Here is a 20,593-nt window from a genome sequence, read left to right on the forward strand (position 1 = left end):
GATATGTGCCTGGTACGCAGAAGACACTAAGTTGTAGTTGTTCTTACTATCCATAATTTATGGATCAATCAGAGAAGCAATGCCAATTCCCATCCATTTCCATGTCAATAATTTTGCCTCATATTCTGCTTGAGAATGATTGAAGTGTTGGGAAAGCAGACTATCAGATGGTGAAAAAGAGGGTGTCCTCTGTCTGGCTGGGAGGATCTTTTCAGTTCTACAGATAAGTGAGCATGCATGGAGCAGCCACTCATCCTGGGTGCTGATAAATTATTTTAAATAAAATATCCTTGTCTTGGTATTTGAAAACATATCTTTGATTCTATGTCAACAGTTCTCTAACTACTTTTTGGATAAACCATACGTGGTCAGGGACTACATATTTTCAGTTTAATTAAAGAAATTCAATAGACATTTATTTTTTTTTATTTTTTTTTTAATTTTTATTTGTTTATGATAGTCACAGAGAGAGAGAGAGAGAGAGGCAGAGACACAGGTAGAGGGAGAAGCAGGCTCCATGCTCCGGGAGCCCGACATGGGATTCGATCCTGGGTCTCCAGGATCACGCCCTGGGCCAAAGGCAGGCACCAAACCGCTGCGCCACCCAGGGATCCCTCAATAGACATTTAATTAGGTGCCAAGGCTATATGCCAAGGCTGAGTTAGGCCCTAAAGACAAATGGAAGACTTGGTGTTGCCTTGAGAAAATATGGGGGAGAGGAGATGTGATCATTATAACATGGGACAGTTTAAAGGGAGAATAGATACAAGAGTTGTAGAAACAGAGGAAAGAGTAATGAATTCTTCTAGGGGAAGGGATAAAGAATAGCAACAAGGGGAATATGACAGTTAAAGATGTGGTCATCACCAAGGGGTTGAAGGCATTCCAAGCCAAGGAATACCTGGGCAAAAGTCTAGAGACTTGGGTGGTGTCCTGTGGCTTTCACTTGGGCGTTGTGGGGAGGAGGTGGAAAAAGTTGAAGAGGCTCGTAGGGGGTGAATGCTTTGGAGTCTGGACTCTGACAATAAGAAGGTCTTGAAAGTCTTTTTTTTTTTTAAGATTTTATTTATTTATTTGAGAAGGAGAGAGCATGAGCAAGCAGAGGGCAGAAGGAGAAGCAGACTCCCCACAGAGCAGGGAGCATGATGCAGAGCTGGATCTCAGGACCCCAAAATTATGACCTGAGCCAGAGGCAGATGTTTAACCTACTGAGACACCCAGGCAACCATCCTGAAAGGTTTTAATTAGGACCTGAGGTGATCAGAATGGTGTTCTGCAAAGGTCACTCAGGCAGCACTGTGAAGGATGGACTGGAGAAGGGGTAGTTGGGGCTGAAGACCACTTGGGGGTGATAGAAATAGCCCAGATGAGACACAGTCGTGGCCTGTCCCAGGGTGGTAGCTGTGGAGATGTCAAGGGAGGCTTTAGGTATAAAATTGAGAAAGGATGTGAAAAAGTTTGGATGTGAAGCTGGAAGGAGTGGAGGATGGCTCCCAGGCCTTTTTGGCATAGTGACTTGGAAAACATAGGACATTATGGAGTGTGTAGGAATAGGGCAGGGGGTAGGAAAAGCCAGGCTGACTTTCCTGGATGGGCTCCAATACACCTGGATACCTGGGGTGCATACATGGAGGATGAGGGATACTGGGTCAGTCACAGGGGTGGGGGTGATCCAGGCAGGCAGCGGTCTCAGCAGGGAGCCCTCTGTCCTAAAATAGCACCAAGAGTCATATTTTGAAGGAGGCAAACCGTCCAGGAACATGGAGGAGTGGCCAGACCCTTGCACATATGCACCAGGGGAGCATATGAGCTTTCCAAACCTACAAGTACTTTCTCAGGGGGTTCATATGAGCCCAGCTGCTGACACAGGCAGGGACACTTTCAGGGATTGTGGAAATTCTGACAGTCCCATTGTCTTGTCCGCTTTCTCCAAATAAGAAACAAAGTACGGATCATTTCAAATGTGTAAAACAAAGCACTAGATTTATATATTCTAAAGGGATTCTCTTTCCTGAGATCCAAAAGGATTGCAAACTCTTCAATTACACCTGGTTCTCTGATTGTGCTGTTTTCCCTCAGAACTGACCACCACCAGTCAGGTTAATTCAGCATGCTTCAGCTCAAAGCTGAAGATGGGCTAGCCACGCTGGTAGCGTCGTGCCTCAACTGAAGGACATTCCTGAGACCTAACCCTTTTCATCACTAGTATAGGCATTTTTCTTCTTGTTTTCCATTTAGTTAGGTGACATAATGAAGGAAAATATGCTAATATGATACAGATAATTGTGGTAACGTGAACTGCTAAATGGACAGAGATGGCGACATGGCCAACAGCGGTTGTCTGCAGCCAGGCAGCACCACCATGAGAAACTCAAAGTTCTTTCAAGAAATGCCATACAAAGGTCCAAGATAGGCACATAAAAAGGAGTTCCTAAGTATTTGTATATGAAAGCATGGGGTATATGAGAGTCAAATATATAAAACTGAGAACCACTTAACTTTAATTTACGGACTTATTTTTGTAAAAATTTTCTTCTTTTTCATTACTTAAAAAAAAAATGAGTAGAATATCCAAGGCTCTCCTTTGTGCAGTTCATACTAAATGTCTTTACCCTAATGTGATCTGTCAGTGGAAAGAGATCAGTCAAGGGAAAAGAGAAACAGAGGAAGGAATAGAAAGCAATACATAGAGAGACGGAAAGGGGAAAGGAGACTGGGCACTTTGCCCAGCAGCTATGTTCTCTGCAGGAAAGGTCAAGATCATGGACTGGGCTCCCCCTGGCCCAGCACTTCTCCCACCCTGTGAGGTCTAAGGTAAGCCATTTCTCTGAGTTCTTTCTCTGCCTAATGAAGGGGTTCCATGAGATCTCAGGCATAATCCTAAGACTTGCCATATACTAAATGGTGCTTTAGGTGCTAAGTAAAGTGTTTTCTGGTGGAACCTGAACTGGAGAGACCCCTGACTCAGAGTGGAGGGCTGTGCTGAGGAATAGCCCTGACCAAGAGGATAAGAAGTTAGCAAACTAAACCATCAGACCCACACAAATGCCTTCCTCTTCCTCAATCCCAGAATGCAAGATCCTCATGTAGGTCCCATGACAGAAGCTGGAGAAACTAACTAGTCCAAGAAAATGACTAAGCTCTCCCTCAGTCACCAGGGCACGAATTCCCACAGGGCATGAGACCCTTGTGCACTTAGAACATCCAGTGATACTTTAGTGACACAACCAAAGATCACAACACATCTCCTACTTCAAAAACAGAGACCAAGACAAATAGATAAAAGGAAGCTGAAAGTAATAAACAATGTAAAGAACAGAAGGAAACTCAAAAAAATAATTATAATGAATATATTTTAGAGAATCAGATGTTGCCTTAATTAGACCAGAAACTATGAAAAAGGAGCAATCAGAAACCAAGAAAGATCTCTTAGAAATTAAAATACAGAAGAAAAAGATTTTATAGGAGGCTATGAAGATAAAGTTGAAAAAAAAAAAAAAGAATCTCTCCAAAAGTAGAAGAGACAAAGAAATAGAGGGAAATAAGAAATAAAAGATGAGAAACCTAGACTATCAATTTAGGATATCCAATATCCATTAATAGGAGTTCCAGAAAGAAGGAATGAGAGAAGATGGTCAAGAGGAGAAATTAGCCAAGAAATAATAGGTGAATTTTCCATAGAATAAAGGAGGTGAGTTTCCAGATAAAGAGCCTATTGAATGATTAAGACATAAAGAAAAGATACATTAAGAAATATCACCATGAGGGGAACCTGGGTGGCTCAGTTGGTTAAGCATCTGCCTTCAGCTGTGTTCATGATTCTAGGGTCCTGGGCTGGAGCCCTGTATTGGGCTCCCTGCTCAGCAGGGAATCTGCTTCTCCCTCTACCCTACCCCTGCTCATTTTTTCTCTTGCTCACGTTCTCTCTCTCTCTCTCAAATAAATAAATAAATAAATAAATAAATAAATAAATAAATAAATAAATAAAAAAAATCTTAAAAAAAAATCACCATGAAACATTCCAGCAACAGGTATAAGGAGAATTTCCTAAGAGCTTCCAGTAGCAAAATAAGACAAGGCCCCATACAAAGTCTGAGGAAGAGGAACGTATGTCTTGAGAAGTCTGGCAAGGAAGTAATCCTGTTAAAGTACTATGAAAAAATGATTTCCATTCTAGACTTCAAAACCCCACCAAATAAAGATACCGAAGGAGATACTCCAGCAAGACAAAGGAGTACCTTAGCAAAGTAGAGGAAACAGGATCTAGGAACAGGGTTACAGTAATATTTCTATTGTGAGAATAATCACTATTATTTGACTCAAATATACTATATAATTATTGAAGGATGAGAGAAGGTCAAAGGGAGAGCAGGGCAAAGTTGCTACGTTCTCATCTGCCACATAAAAAAGCCGTTCGATGATGCCTGAAACTGATAAATACTAAGAGCAGCACAAGTGCATTATTCAGAACTAGAAAGGCAAATGCCAGAAGCAGTCCTAAGAATTGACAGTGGTTTGGGGAGAACAGGGCACAGGGACAGGGTGGAGAGCAGACCGCGGGAAATCAGTCTTGTTGTGAGACACTCTTCTATTACTGATTAGCTTGAAATATAAAAACTCTGTGCGCATATTATTTTGATAAAAAAATCCTGAGACTCAAAGAAGCAAATACACCTGCGAGCAATGAGCAGTCAAGCGGCCCAGTCCCACCGCCGGGAGACACGAGTGGGCCGCCTTCCCTTGGCTGCTGAACTGCAGGACCGGCCGCGGGGCTGCAGGCGTCCGGGAGCGTGAGATGGCGGGGGGGAGGCTTGAACCTCCGCGGGGGCTAAGCGGTCTCCCCTCTGAGGTCCCAAAGACCCGGCGCGTGCGGTCCCGGACCTGCGCTGAGCTGCCGAGTCGGGTCCGATTACCCCGCCCCGCCCCGCCCCGGCTCCGCCCCTCCATGGCCCCGCCCCCGGTCCCGCCCCGCTCCCAGGCCCCGCCCCTCATTGGCCCCGCCCAGACCGGCCCCGCCCCTGGCCCCGCCCCCTCCCGCCCCGCCCCGCACGGGCCGCCCTCCCCGCCGCTGCCCGCGGCCGCAGGAATCCCTGTCGCCCCGGGACTCAGCTGACAGCGGACAGACAATGGTATTTCCCATCAGCCTGGGTATCAGGAGCCGGCCTTATCCAGCGGTGTTTTTCTATTAGTCTAACACCCCATTGTCCACCCCTTATCACTGAAATGTTGATGTCATGCCTGGCTTGGAAGTGGTTTCTGCATCGCGGCGCTGGGATAGCTTCGCTTTAATTGGGGGGAGGGGGAGGGGTGGAGGAGCCCATTTATCAGAATTCTCATGAGAATTCACCCCTTTCCTCCTTCCAGTGGGGCCGCCGAGGGCGCCACGGTGGGGTGGGTTCCCAGCCACAATCCCTGGCCTTTCTCTCCATCCCTGCGTCTCCACCCGGCTGGCCTCCCTCGAAGTTAAAATGCTGAGGAGGGTGGCCAGGATGCTGTGGGCCGCTTTTGTCCCTCTTTGCTTTGGGCTGTGACCCCCGTCTGGTGAGCTCTGGGTGGGGAGGGGCCATGGCTCTCACTTCTTGGAATCTCCTGCAGCCTCTAAAGGCCCCACCCTGCCTGTTCTCAGTAGGATCTCGGTAAACGCCTGGGGATCAAACCAAAAAGGCGGTGGGCTGGGAAGGTCCAGTCTGAGAGCAGATGGAAAACTGAGACTGGACTTCATCTCCACTACATCTCCCCTCATCTCCAACAACTGCTGCCCCAAATTGTCCCAACTCCTAAGGAAAGTCTTAAAAATATGATCTGGGCTGTCTCTACTGTCCGCAGGGCTTCTCTGATACTCTTTGTTGGTTGTGGAGGCCCAAACATAGGAGACTACATGTGTGTGTGTGTGTGTGTGTTTGTGTGTGCGCGCTGCGTGTTTGGTTATTGTAAAGCCCCTCTGAGAATCTGGTTAAGAGAGAAAGTGGTGGTGAGCTCTGGGATGGAGTGGGCCCTTGCTGCAGTATGCTTGGGCAGATTGCTTAACTTTTCCTGGAGACCCGGGATCGAATCCCACGTTGGGCTCCCGGTGCATGGAGCTTGCTTCTCCCTCTGCCTATGTCTCTGCCTCTCTCTCTCTCTCTCTGTGACTATCATAAATTAAAAAAAAAAAAACAAAAAACAACTTTTCCAAGACTCCATCCCCTCATCCATTAAGCAGTACAGTAAGGTTGCTGCTCAACGGATTGTCCTGGAATTACAACCATTAGGTGCTTAGCTGGGTGCCTGGCACACATATGCACACAGTAAATGGTGGCTGCTGTTAGTACAGCTATTTGTGGGCTTTGCACAAAGCCCTAGGTTTGCACAAACTGGTGAGCAGGGCAGAGGAGAGGAGCCAGTTCTCTCTTGGAGAGCTGGGGCAGAGAGGAGGCGGTGGCTCCTGCAGGCTAGCTCAGCCCATGTTGGGCTACCAGGAGCAGAATGAGCCCACAGGGCCTCAAGTTCTTGCCTGAGCTTTCAACAGAAACTAAATGCATACTGTAAGTATTCAGAGACTAGTCTCTGTGGAGTCAACATTTATATATAAAGGGTCTGTCTTGAAGTGTTGCTGAGAAAATTGAATTTGGAATATGGTTGGCAAGCTCCAGGTGAAGATAGTTTTGACCTGTGCCAAGTGGCCTCAACATAGAAACCCAACTGAACACACACACAAACCCTGCAAGCAGGTGCTGCTCTAAGCAAAAGCGTGGGGCTCAAGGCCTGCCTGATGACACCCAGAACACAGCAGAGCTCTCAGGCCACCAAGAGTCTAGTCACCTCCCCACGGCTCCCTCAGTCTGCTTCCAACACAGCTGTTGAAACCCTTCCCATCCACTCCCCCCCTCCCCCAGGCCAATATCCTAAAGGTCAAGAGGTCCACTTGGGAACACCTTCCCACTTGGCTGGTTCTTGCCAGACCCCGTGAAGTACACGAGGGAGGAGTTCTATACTGATGTTCTACTAAGGAAGCTGGGCTCACAGAGAGTCTGAAGTCAAATGTAGGTCTTTTGAGTCCACAGCTAGGCCTTTTCCCACAACATCCAGTGACAGCAGACAAAGCATGTGGCTCTGTCTCTTAAGTACATATTCCTGGGATCAAAAGATGCATAGAGGTTGGGGTCTACTTTGTCGCATGTTTACTGTGTGATCTTCGCTTGCAAGGAGCTTGCTGGGTTTCTCACATGCACTGCCAGCCATCCTTGGGGACCTTGGCCGGGAGACCAGGATGAAGAGAACCAGAGGTCCAGGGTAGGGGTGCTCTTCCTTGACTGCAATTCCAGACCACATGGTTTCTTCCTTCTCTTTCCTGACAGGCCTCTCCTTTGGTAGTTCCAAAGGCTGAAGGCTGAGGAGGAGAGGGGGCAGGAATAATAGGCTGTGCGAATGGGAAATTTGCCAGGGCTGCTTTAAGCCAAGCAAGTCTTCTCATCCCAGAGGCTTCAAAGGGCTCCTATGTGTCTCAAATCTGTCCTCCAAGGACTGGGTGAAATTCCACCAAATTCCATCTATCCCATTTTAAGGGCAAATATTTCCGTGTGGGCCAACACACAACTGTCATGAACACCTTAGTGTGAATGAGTAACTTTCGTGCTGTCTTCTAAGAGTGCAGGTAGCGACCCTAAGTACTGAGGGGAGAGGGCGCAAGAGGAAGGGGGTACAGAAACAGAAGACTTGCTACCCACTTGACATTCTTCCCCACTTGTCACTTTTTTTTTAATGAGTTGTTCCACATGTGGCACATGGATTCCTTTAGTTCCTTTGGTTCAAGGGAGCATTTGCTGGGTGTCCTGTGCTCAACCCACCATTTAGGCTTCCTGAGCTTTGATGGTCTCAGTGTGTGGTTTTTGGGAGGTTAGAGGGTGTAGCTGGGTTTCTTTGAAAATTCTTACATACATTGAAGTGTCCCTCCCTTCCCAGATAAACTGGAGTTTAGAGAGTTATCAGGGCTTTACCAATAGTGCTTAGCATACAAAGTCAGGTTCATCCCCTTTCTCCTTTCTCCTTCCTGCCTGTCCTTCACCTTTCACCTTTCTCCTTGTGGTCTGGGGGTTTACAGGTGAAATCGTCACTCACCCAAGAAGTCTGTAACCTAGAAGAGGAAATGATGGATTCTTCCTTGATCACGCACCCCCCCACACACACCAAATTTTAACTTTCACAGAGCATTTAATAGCACTTCTTGGGCTTGTCACTATCATTTGGTCTTGTGTCTGCCTCTAGATCACTAGCCCCCTCAGGGCAGGAACAGGTCACCTGTGTGTCCATGCCCATCCCCAGGTCTTTGCACAGGGCTGGCACACAGAGCGTGTTCAGCAAATATGGGCTGGATGAATGTCTGAGCTGATGAAGACTGGGGTGCTCATCAAAGACCAACAATTCTGGGGGAGAATGAACTGTGTCTGGATTTTAAAAAATTTTTATTTTATTTATGAGAGACACACAGAGGCCAGAGACCTAGGCAGAGGGAGAAGCAGGACCTGGTGCAGGACTTGATCCCAGAACCCCAAGATCACAACCTGAGTCAAAGGCAGATGCTCAATCACTGAGCCACTTAGGGGCCCCTGTGTCTGGAATTTCCAAGGAGGTTTTGTTAGGGGAAACCCAGTGAGCATGAACTCAAGCAGGGAGGGTTTGCACAGCCAGGTGCCAGCCGGGTTTCTTTCCATATCACAGCCTCCTCCTCAGGAGCCAGAAGAGATGCTGAGGAGGGAGCATCCCTGAAGCCACTTTTAAGGAAGGAGAGGAAAGGCCCTTAACCTGAGCACCCACTGGGTACCAGCTGCTCACCTTGGCACCTCTCAGCTCTCTTACCAAAACTCAAGTAGGGGAAGCTAAGTTTCTAAATAACCCACCTCCACAGCCCCATTCCCCTCCCCGCCCCCCCCAGCAGAGGAGACAGACACGCTGGGTGGGTTAAGAACTTGCTGGAGAGTGTGGGGTTTGCCCCAGGCCTGAGCGACAGCTGACACCCCCAGCCAGTTGTCTTAGGGTCCCAGAGAGGCCTTTCTCTCTCTGCTAGCACTTCCTCTGTGCTTCCGCACCATCTTCCTCGTCTGTCCCTCCGGGGCTCCTCCCTGGCTCCGGGGGTCTGCTGCCTGTGGCCGGCCTCCCCTTTATCTTGTCTCCCCGTTTCCACGCTATCAGCCATTATCTGGCGCTCTCCCACCCTGGCCGGGCAGGGCAGGAAGCCGGCCTGTGACTCTCCTCTCTTTACTCTCCATCCTCTTCCTTCTCCAGAGACAAAAGCAAAAACAGCCTGTTAACAGATCTGCCGTTTCCCTTGGCTCCCTGACTCCCATTTCCCACTCTCATTTTTTCACAGGCTCCACTTTTCCACCTCGGGAACCCCTGCACCCCGAGGCCCCTGAGCCCAGGGCTGTCACTTCCTCAGGGACCGTCTGCCAGGAGGTCGGCACCGGTAGACCCAAGGCTGTCCCCTCTGCAAAGCCCCCTGCTCCCTTTTATCCTTTTGAGATCAGCCCTGCCCAGCTGGTCGTCTGGCTGTCTGCGCCGCGGTGGGGCGGGCCGGTGCTCTGGCCTTGCTCATTAGCAGGCTGGCTGTGGCTCTGATTATAGCCATGTGAGGGGGGTGTTTTTGGTCAAAGAGCATCACGCATCCATTTATTATGTCGCCATTCACTCAGACATTTACCGTGCACTTCCTACGCTGCTGCTGGAGACCCAGAGATGAGCAAAATACGACCTCTGCCCTCAAACAGCCTATAATTTGTGGGGAGTAGGGAGGTCATTGGACTGAGTTAAAGTGCTCTATCTAATGCGTGGTAGCGATTGCTAAGTGCAACAAGAGGGGGTGAACACAAGAGGCTCTGAGAGTTCCGAGGAGGGAGAGATGGACGCTAACAAGGGGAGCTGATGCTTATCAGCGTTCTCCACACCAGCCCAGCCCCAGCCAGCCGCCAGCCACTGCTAAGCACTTCATAGTCCCCTCTTTCCTCCTCCTGGCAAACCCGTGCAGCAGGTGTGATTATCATCCTCAATTTGCAGACAAGAGGCTGAGGTTTAAGGAAGTGAGGTAATGGGTCCATCACCTGCAGTCATGGCTAGAGCCTCCTTTCCCTTCGAAGGCCCAGTTCAAATACCAGCTTCATCCCCACTCTCAAGCCCCTTGGTCTATACAGCACACCAGCACGCAGGGAGGGAGAGTGAGCTCTGGAGAAATCTCTCTCTGGCTCAAGATGTTTAAGAGCACTGAGTCTCTGTTTTACTCATCTGTAAAGGAAGGTACTAACAGTACCTTCTCCTAGGTTCATTGTGGGGTTTATTTCTTCTTAAAGATTTTATTTATTTATTCATGAGAGACACACAGAGAGAGGCAGAGACCTAGGCAGAGGGAGAAGCAGGCTCCATGCAGGGAGCCTGGTGCAGAACTCAATCCCAGGATCCTGGGATCATGCCCTGAGCCAAAAGCGGATGCTCAACCACTGAGCCACTCAGGTGCCCCTCATTGTGGGTTTTAAAGAAACTGTGCATACAGTGTGTTTACACAGTGACTGCACAGAGTATATAGTAGATAAATATTAGCCATGAGCATTTTGGTCATTACTATTACTACTACAGGAAAGTTATTAGGGGGTGACGTTTCACAGGAGAGTGACTTAGGAGGCAGATTGTCAGGGTTGATATAAATTCTGCATCTGTTTTTCAAAGACCATGCAACACTTGCCCTGGGCATCATCATCTCAAGCAAGAGAACCTGCACTGTGTAGGATCCAGAATTTGTCTTCCTATTTTTCTTTCAAGTTTACTGTAAGTCTCCCCAGTGATAAAACAAACAAACAAACGAAAAACCTGTTAATTTCAAAGTCATAAAAAAAACAAAGTCATCTGGGTCCTTAAACCTGAGTCCCTTCTCTTGTGATTATTGAACCCCAGCCCCCTTTTTTTTTTTTTTTACCATAGTGAAGTATACATAACTGAAACTCACCGTTTTAGTTAAAGTACAGTTCAGTGGCATTAGGTACGTTCACATTACTGTGCAGCCATCACTTCTGTTCATCTCTAGAACTTCTTCAGCAGCACAAACAGATACTTTGTCCCCACTGAACACTAACTGCCCACTCTCCCTCTCTCACAGAGCCCCTGGCAATCCCCATGCTGCTTTCTGCCTCTCTGAGCTTGACTTCTCTGGGTATCTCATATAAGTGGACTCATATAAGATTTTTCCTTTTCTGACTGGATATGCCACTCAGCATAAAATTCCACAGGGAACCTTCATGTTGTAGCATGTGTCACGATTCCCTTCCTTTTTTTTTTTTTTTAAGATTTTATTTATTTATTCATGAGAAACAGAGAGACAGAGAGGTAGAGACACAGGCAGAGGGAGATGCAGGCTCCATGCAGGGAGCCTGATGCGGGACTCAACCCCGGGGCTCCAGGATCATGCCCTGGGCTGAAGGTGGCGCTAAACCGCTGAGCCACCCACGCTGCCCGATTTCCTTCCTTTTTGGGGCTGAATAATATTCCATTGTATGGCTAGACCACACTTTGTTTATCCATTTGTCTGTTCATGGACCCTTGGGTTGTTTGTACCTTTTGCTATTATGAATAATGCTGCTACGAACATAGTGTACAAATATCCTTTCAGATCTGTGCTTTCAATGGTCTTATGCACATATCTAGAAGTAGAGTTTCTGGGTCAAATGGTAACCTGATGTTTAATTTTTTGAGGAACCATCGTACTGTTTTCCATAGTGGTTGCATGATTTCACATTCTACCAGTAGCACATAGGGTTCCTGCATATTCACATCCTCATCAACTGCCTCAAAAGACAGTTTTTCTTTATGAGGGGTTAGGGTGCAGAGTGAATGGTCTTTTATCCAGAGTTCAAATCCTCTTGTGTCCTTTAAAACTGGCCTAGCCTGGCCCTGAGACTCAGCCAGTCTAAGGCTGCTCCTTCTTCCCCTAGGCATTTGCCTTCAGCGGTCTGGATCAGCCACTGGCCCAGCCGTCAGCACATTGACCGGCTTCCTGCTGGCTTTGCTCTGAAGGATGCTAACCATGGGGTTTCCTCGCTGATTGCTCATGAGGCGCCTCCTGCCCTGAATGGGCACAGACGCCGACAGCACAGGGGGACTCCACTCCCTTTCTCAAGGAGGGTGAGTTATTGGAGGGAATTCTGGCTCCCTGACTAGTTAAATCATCTCTTGACTCAGACAAGAGCCCTTTGCCCCACAAGAGAACATTACTCATCCCGGCACCCGCGGGACCAGGCTCTATGTCAGGGGAAAGTGCCGCTCCTATTCCCCTCGCTCAGAAACTCATAAATCATCCCTTTAGAATTTCAGCTCTTCAGATAGAAAAGGAACAGCTGGCCAAGCCAGGTCTCCCAAGTGCTGCAACACTTTTTTCTGGGTGGGTGCTGGGGGTAGCCTCAGAGGATCTGGGGACTCCAGATGCCAGGACTCTGCTCAGGCCTCCATTCAAGCCAGCCAACTCTCCCACTGCTGGTCCATGTGAGACAGAAGGACTTCAGGTCCGGCATCCTCCAGGACTTGAATGGTCATGGAGGGAGTTCATGGAAAGCCCAAGTGTTCTGTTTGTGGTGGCCACCCTGCCCCTAGACCAGCACTTACTTGGTCATGGCCAGACTCAATATTTGTTGTACAAATGTTGAAAACCTCTCCCCTGAAGTAATATGGTTCTTTCTGTGCCTCAACTTCCTCATCTGTAAGATGGAAGAAAGACTGGACAATCTCTATGGCTCCTTCCAACTCTAACATTCTATGACACCAGTGGTCCAAGAGCTCCTTGTGGATTGGCTATAAGTCAACATTACCTGGTGCTGAGGTTTGTTTGGCTGTTTCAATGGGAGCAGAAGATTGGATGACCATGCTGGAAGGTCCATAAACTGTGAAGATAGCACCAGATGCATGAACACTTTTCAGAACCAACCTGCTTATGTTTTTGCTATGTTTTTTAGAGAGGCACAGCTGGATTCATAGACAGATAAGGATCCTTTCCTAACAGTGTGAGTGTATAGTGTGCCCATTTAGTGTGTCTATTTTGAAGCTCAGGAATTCTGATGGGAGACATAGCTTAATGTTGATACCATTGCTCCCAGCACACCTTTGAATGTGAGACGCAGGTTAACCAGGTGGTCATGGCGAGTAATAAGGAGCTCCAGATTATAATTTTGGCCACGGCTGCAGGCTGATCTCACCATGAATTCTCATTGACTAGCCTTCAAATGTGAGCTGCAGGCCCCCACATCTCCTAAGGGATTGAAATAAATCATTCCACCACTGGGTAAATAAAGTCTATCAATGGGTCCAGGAATCTGAGCTGATGGAGGGGAAAAAATACTGGATGAGGAACCAGAACACTTACCCACTAATTGGCTGGGTGACTTGGCAAACAGAATGGATGGAGATGTTCTCTGCCCCTGCCCCCTTAACCCCACATGAGGTCCAGCAGTGTCTGATGTCCCAAACCTTTCACTTTTACTTCACCTTGTCTGAGTTGGATTTTGGTCATATGAAGCTAAAGGAGTTGCAAAACAGAAGACCACCTCACCTCTAGCACTCCACTGACTATTTTATTCATTAAAATAAATGTATTGAGGAGTACCTGGTGGAGTTGTCGGTTGGGCATCTGACTCTGGTCTCGGCTCAGGTTGTGATCTCAGGGTCTTGAGATCAAGCCCTGTGTTGGGCTCTGCACTCAGTGTGGAGTTGGTCTGAAACTAAATAAAAGAGAAGAAATAAAATCCTTTTTTTTTTTTAAAGAAGGAAGATAAGGAATTAACAACTGCTGAGTGCTTACTATCTGCCAGGAACTGTACACATGTTCTCTCATTTAGTATTCACCATAGCTCTTTGAAATACGGGTTAGCCCTCCATTTCACAACTGGGGAAACCAAGGCACAGGGAGGCTATGTAATTGGCTCAAGTCCACAGAGTTAGTAAGAATCAGAGGTAAGGTTTGGATTCAGAACTGTCTGATTCCAGCACTCTGGATTCTCTTCCTCACAGGGGATAAAGTTTTTAGTCACAAATGGTCCCCCCAGCATTTGTTATTTATTTATTTATTTATTTATTTATTTATTTATTTATTTATTTATGACAGACACACACAGAGAGAGAGAGAGAGAGGCAAAGACACAGGCAGAGGGAGAGCAGGCTCCATGCAGGGAACCCGATGTGGGACTGGATCCCGGGTCTCCAGGATACATCCTGGGCTGAAGGTGGCACTAAACTGCTAGGCCACCGGGGCTGCCCCCCTCCCAGCATTTTTATGTTGGTAAGGAGACATCCCACTGGACCTGGGCTGACTTTGAAGGCAGAAGTCTAGCCAGGCTATCCTGTCACTCAGTTCCTCATCAGCCATCCTCAGAGGCTGTGCCACTGTTGCTCTCCACAAATGCTATGTTTTATTAATGTAAGAAGCAATTCTTAAGCAACTGAGTTCTTTCTCCACTGGCTTTTGAAAATCCTACTTCTGGCTCTCTGTTTCCATCATGTTTTAATATCCTGTCTGGACTTGGGTTTCAAACTTGGGTGGGATGTGACAGAGATGAAGACTGGGGAGAAAAACCATGCTACCTCTGAGAGGTGCATACTGGACTCCTAGTGTAGCCCTAAGAAGGATGGTGAGTTGCCTTGATCCTACTAATAGTGATTGCTTGTGGAACCTCTGCTACATGCCAGGCACTTTCTATAGCTTTACTACTCTTTTTGCAAGATGTTATTGACCCTATTTTATAGGTTTCAAAATAGAGGCCCAAAGATGCAAAATAACTTGCTCTGCTTTGAGATGGTTTCAAAGTCCGTGCTTATTCTGACATACTATAAGGTGTATTAGCATGGCCTAGGGAAGCCTGGGGGTTCCTGCATAGGTGAAGATTATCCCTTGCTCAAGACATAGCCAGGTTCCAGCAACTGGACCAGGCAGGCCAGGCCAGCAGTGGGGTCTGCACCATTGGGAGATCTGGAACTTAGCTAAGGCCCCTCCTTTGACCACTGATTTCTCTGATGCTTCATTGCAGTTTTCACAATCCTCAGTCATGTCAATGCAGCATCCTCACCATGGTGAAAAAGCCACTACTTTTGGAAAATGTGTTCAGAGAGTACTAGCCCTTCTGTTCTTCAAAATGAATGTGTTAGATCCACCATGATTGTACAAGGTCTTTTAAATCTCAGAGTTCCCTCTGAGAGGAGGCTCCAAATGTTCACCCTTGGGACTCCAGAGGCTGAAAGTCCAGTCATCCAACGCCCCTCCGCAGAAACTCCTGTGGAGCTATCCAAGGTCCTGCAAATGCTTTGACCTGTGCTCTGTTTAATCAACCATCTCTCTACCTGTGTTCTTGCCCTTCTTCCCTTTCCTGGCTTTGGACCTCACAAAACCTTTCCTGTGTAACTTACCCTTATTTTCTAGGCCCTGCTCACCTGAGCTCACCTGACTCTGTCCATGATAATCTTGACTCCAAGCCTCCAAGCCAGTCCAGGGGTCACTCTTAACTACCATTGTCCCTGCTGATTATCAGCTGACCCACCTGCCCAGCACTGCACACATTTCTATCCCCTACCTCCTCACAAAGCCACTTGGTTTCTTGGGTGCCTATTCATCTGATAGACTTCCGAGAGACAATTTATTGACTTTTTTCCATTCTTCTTTCTTGGCCCCATACCTAGCCATTTATGAAATGATTCCTGGAATTAGAGCAGTGGGGATACTTAATAAAGCCCATAACTTGAGGAGGCTTGTGGTTCTGGCCCATGATATGGTCACATCTACTCTGTCTCTCAATACATACTGGTACAATTGATTCTTCAAGGAAAATCAGCTAGAAAAATAGCTTCCATTAAAATGCACCACCTTGCTTTCTCATGAGAACTAGAGTTCTGGTGTTCTAGTTTGGCCTTGTCCCTGACCAGCTGTGTGACCTCAGGCATTTAAACCACGTATCTCTTTATACTTTCTGTCACTTATTTGCTTTCTCATCAGATATTTACTGACCATGTATCATGCATTATGCACTAGGTACCCGGGATGCTACTAGGAGAAGGATACAGTTTTAAAGAACCCACAGTCTAATCCTGGAGACCAATATGTAAATGGTTAAAGCAAAAGTAATGTGGTAAATTATTATAACAGTAGGGACAACATGCTAAGGGAAAACACAGGCCACATCTGCACTTGCTGTTCTGTCTGCTTAGAAGGCTTTCCCCCTAGGCACTTGTATGACTCACATCCTCACTTCTGCAGTTCTTTGGTCAATGTCATGTTATCAGAGAGGCCTTCCCTGACCACCCTATTTGAAAGAGGAAACCCACCCTTAGCCTGGCACCTCCCTGTATCTCTCTTCTGCTTTATTTTTCTCCAGAGCATTTATCATCCTCTGGCAGGAAAGGGTGCGTTCATCTGTGAAGTGGAAGACTGAGCCAATGATCAGTGGTGGGTTGAATGGTGGCCCCAAAAAGTTCTGTCCATGTCTTAGCCCCAAGAACCTATGAATTTCCTCCTTTGGAAAAAAGGTCTTTGCAGATGTACTTAGGTTAAGGATCTTGAGATGATGTCATCCTGGATTAGCTGGTGACAAGTGTCCTTATTAAAGACAGAAGAGAAGACATGGACACACAGAGAAGAAAGCCACATGGAGGCAGAAGCAGAAAGTGGAGTAATACAGGCACCAGCCAAGGAACATCTAGAGCCACCAGCAGCTGGAAGAAGCTAGGAGGGGTTCTTTTCTAGAGCCTTCAAAGACAGCACGACTCTGCAGAAATCTTGACATCAGACTCTGATCTTCATAACTGTGAGAGAATAATTTTCTGTTGTTTAAGTCACCAGGTTTGCAATCATTTGTTATGACAGTCACAGCACAGGAATTCAGTGTCTATCTATATTATCTCTATGATCATCCTCAGGCTAAACAGTCTGAAGCCTAAGTAGTTAGGACTATGAATACCATTCAACAATACCAATCTTTTAAATGATTCATCAGCTGTATTAGTGGAAGTACACATAATTTGGGGAGAACATTGGGTGCTGTTGGCCACCTACATGAGCCACATTGGGTAAATATGCATAGCAAGGGGTGGTCTCTTGCTGTTCCCAGGATGAAAAGAAAGATACATGGTCATCTGTGCGGGGACAGGGACACCCACCGGCCATGCCTACAAATTAAAAAAAGGGACACTTTAACTACAGCATGGTTTCTATAGAAGAAAAGTGAGGGGAAAACCCCCAAATTTCTATAGGCAAATAGTTATACAAGCCATACAACATTTTTACTTTAGAAATCCTATGCAGGTGTGTCTGGGTGGTTTAGTCGGTTAAGCGTCCAACTCTTGGTTTCGGCTCAGGTCATGATCAGGGTTGTTGGATGGAGCCCTGCATCAGGCCCTGCACTGGGTGTGGAGTCTGCTTAAGATTCTCTCTCTCCCTCTCCCTCTGCCTTTCACCTCATTCTAAAATAAAGAAATCTTTGGGAAAAAATCCTATGCAAAAGTTTGTATTTCTAGACTATGGGAATAGTATATTAGGATAGCATATCTAGTATATTAGTATAGTATGTTAGAAATATACTCTATTTCTAAATGCACTCATACATCATGTAAATCCCTTGAAAAAGATCTGTAAGGACATGTGCTCAGCTGATAGCATCAGCCACCCTTGGGAAGGCACAAAGATGGAACAGAGTTCAAAAGGCATTTTCACTTCATCTGCTTGTTTGAATCTTTTTACAATAATTCAGCCCATTTAAAAAATTTTTTTAAAATTTCAACAACAACCAAGATGAAACAAAATGCCCCCAGCTGAGAGCATGATGTGATTACTGGTGGCCTTGCAGCCAGCCTGGTGCAAGTGGGGCGGGAGGTGGGGTTTGGTGTTCTCTGACGCTCCAGCCTCAAAAATTTTGCCTCTACAGCAAGTTCTTCTCTGGTTCCTCGTCATTGTGATGGGGCCTTGATGTGAAACCAATGAATGGACAGAGTCCTAGCACCTAGTGTTCTGGACAGAGAGGCTGTTCTGGCAAGCCAGTGAGGCACTTTCCTTTGATCTTCGTTCTGGTAGGCAGTCTGGGGAGGTGCTTCTTGTAGCAAACCCTCACTCGCAGTGACAGTCCTCCACCATGTTTCTGAGGAATAGCCAGTAACGGTTCCACCCCAGCCCACTCCACCCTGGAGGCCACTTGGGTAGGTTGAGGGTGGAAGCATCTCATTCAATGTGGCATTGGATGTGCACCCTGGGGGGCTACAGTGAAGGTCCTCAGAGAGAACAGATGCCATGGGGCATGCATGGAAGGCCCTTGTCATCCGTCCCTCCAGCCTACTGGGGCCTCAGGAGGGGAGGTAGCTCTTTGCCTCTCCATCAGGTGCTGGCCAGGGGCTCAGGTGGTCTGAGGATCACAGGACACCTGGATCACAGAAGCGCTACTGGGAAGGCGGAGAAGACTCAGGCTGCCACTGGGGGAGAATTCTAGAAGTGTGCATTTACTAATATAAATTATTTATTATATGTTGGCACAAAGGATAAAATGACCTGAGAATACAGCAGACGGGCTCCTTAGGGTTCCTTCAGTGAACAGAGAGGTCTCATTTGTAACCAATGTCTGTTGCTGATAAACCAAATGATACAATACTGAAAAAGAGGACTTTTTTTTTTTTCTCAGAAAACTCTCCAACTCCTTCTCCTACTCCCTACTTCTGTGCATTGGTACTTTTCTTAGCAAATATTATATGTGTGGAATAAAGGAATCAGGCCAGAACTGTCACAAGCAAGGGGAGCCTAACGAGACATGACGACTACATGTAATGTGGTCTCTTGGACTGGAAGTCTGGAACAGAAGGACATTAGGTAAAAACTAAGGAAATCTGAATAAACTATGGACATCAGTTAATAATAATGTATCAGTATTGGTTCTTTCATGGTACCAAGTGTATCATATTAATGTAAAATGTGGACAACAGGGGAAACTGGGTGGGGGTGTATGGAAACTCTCTGTACAGTCTTTTCAACTTTTCTGTAAATCTAAATCTATTCTAAATTTTTTTGTTTAAAAAAATCAGGCCTGGGCGCCAGGGTGGTTCAGTCAGGCACCTGCTTTCAGCTCAGGTCATGATCTCAGGGTCCTGGGACCAACCTTCATGTCAGGCTCCCTGCTCAGCTGGAACTTGCTTCTCCCTCTCCCCTTGCCGCTCTCTCCCACCCTCATTCTCTCTCTCTCTCTCTCTCTCCAATAATAAATAAATAAATAAAATCTTTAAAAAAAAATCAAGCCTGACCTGATTTAATGGATGCCCATGCCAAATGAAGATTGCAGGTGGTAGTTGGGGGGAGGTGAGTAGAATTTGGAATGTAAGGGATTATGATGAGTTTATTTGAAGTAAGATTGGAGTGCTTTGCCTTAAACATTCTTCCTCCATTGTTGTAGTTGACTCATATAACTGTGTGCAATATTAATATTTCCACTTTACAGATGGAGAAACCAAGCTCAGAGAGGTTATATGGTTTCCCACCACGAGCCCCAGTTTGTGTTTCTTTTGCTCCTATAGTCTGGTTAATTTCCCAAATTTACCATTTCACTTTGTGTGTCAGTGTCTGCCAAGCACTCTGTCCCTCTTTTTCTCTGCCTGATAAATCATCCATCTTTTTCCATCCTTTTAAAACCTCCTCAGATGGGGCATCTGAGTGGCTCAGTAGGTTGGACATCCGATTCTTGATTTTGGCTCTGGTCGCGATCTCTGGGTAATGGGATCCAGTCTGCTTGTCCTTCTCCCTCTGCTCCTCTCTCCACTACCCTCCCACTCTAAAATAAATAAATAACATCTTACAATATAGAACTTCTTCAGGTTTCACCTCCTCTGAGAAGTCATCCTTGATGTTCTCACGTAATTAATCATCCTATACTCTGTGCTCCTTCTGAACCCCCCCAAAATGAATTATTTCCTCGAAATTATCTGTCTGTGCATTGGACTATGAGCAAACTGATGGCAGGGGCTGTGCCTTTTTCTTTTTTTCTTTTAAGATTTTGTGTACTTATTTGAGAAAGAGAGTGAGCAAAGAGAGCACAAGCCAGGGGAGGGGCAAAGGGAGAAGGAGGAGCCGATTCCCCGCTAAGCAGGGAGCCTGATGTGGGGCTCAATCCTGGGACCCTGGGATCATGATGTGAGCTGAGGGCAGACCCTTGCCTGACTGACCCCCCTGCCCCCCACCAGGTGCACGGGGCTGTGTCTTTTTCATCTTCAAATCTACACTGTCTGGCTCAGTACCTGGCACACAGTGGCTGGGCAGTCTGTATCTCTTGAATTGAATGAAGCTAATATGAAACCATTATTCATTTGCTCAGGCTGCCATAGCAAATTACTATAGACCAGGTGGCTCAAACAGTAGAAATTTATTTTCTCATAATTCTGGAGGCCGGAAGCCTGAGAATGAGGTGTCAGCAAGGTTGGTTTCTTCTGAAGCTTCTCTCTCTTGTCTTGCAGATGGTCATCTTCTGCCTGGGTCCTCACATGGCCTTCTCTCTGTACATGTCCATGTTCTAATCTCCTCTTATTAAGACACTAGTCATATCAATTAGGGCCATCCTCATGACCTCACTTAACT

At 46.7% G+C, this 20,593-nt stretch overlaps 1 long non-coding RNA gene across 15 annotated transcripts in view; it reads right to left on the reverse strand.

Moving 5' to 3' along the window:
- LOC144295939 (uncharacterized) overlaps positions 1 to 19,330 on the reverse strand; it is a 41,531-nt gene extending 22,201 nt beyond the window's left edge. For 6 of the 15 annotated variants that reach the window (XR_013363082.1, XR_013363090.1, XR_013363086.1 and 3 more), the window contains exons 1-3: positions 19,270 to 19,330; positions 13,613 to 13,727; positions 12,822 to 12,893 (exon numbers count right to left, since the gene is read on the reverse strand). This is a non-coding gene — a long non-coding RNA (uncharacterized LOC144295939). Of the gene's footprint in view, positions 1 to 12,821; positions 12,894 to 13,111; positions 13,259 to 13,372; positions 13,526 to 13,612; positions 13,728 to 19,269 lie in introns of all 15 variants that reach the window. The other 9 variants (XR_013363084.1, XR_013363091.1, XR_013363087.1 and 6 more) reach the window with 4 other exon arrangements.
- Between the last annotated feature and the right edge of the window lie 1,263 nt (positions 19,331 to 20,593).

This window comes from Canis aureus, chromosome 24, assembly GCF_053574225.1.
Source record: "Canis aureus isolate CA01 chromosome 24, VMU_Caureus_v.1.0, whole genome shotgun sequence".
Lineage (NCBI taxonomy): Eukaryota > Metazoa > Chordata > Mammalia > Carnivora > Canidae > Canis > Canis aureus.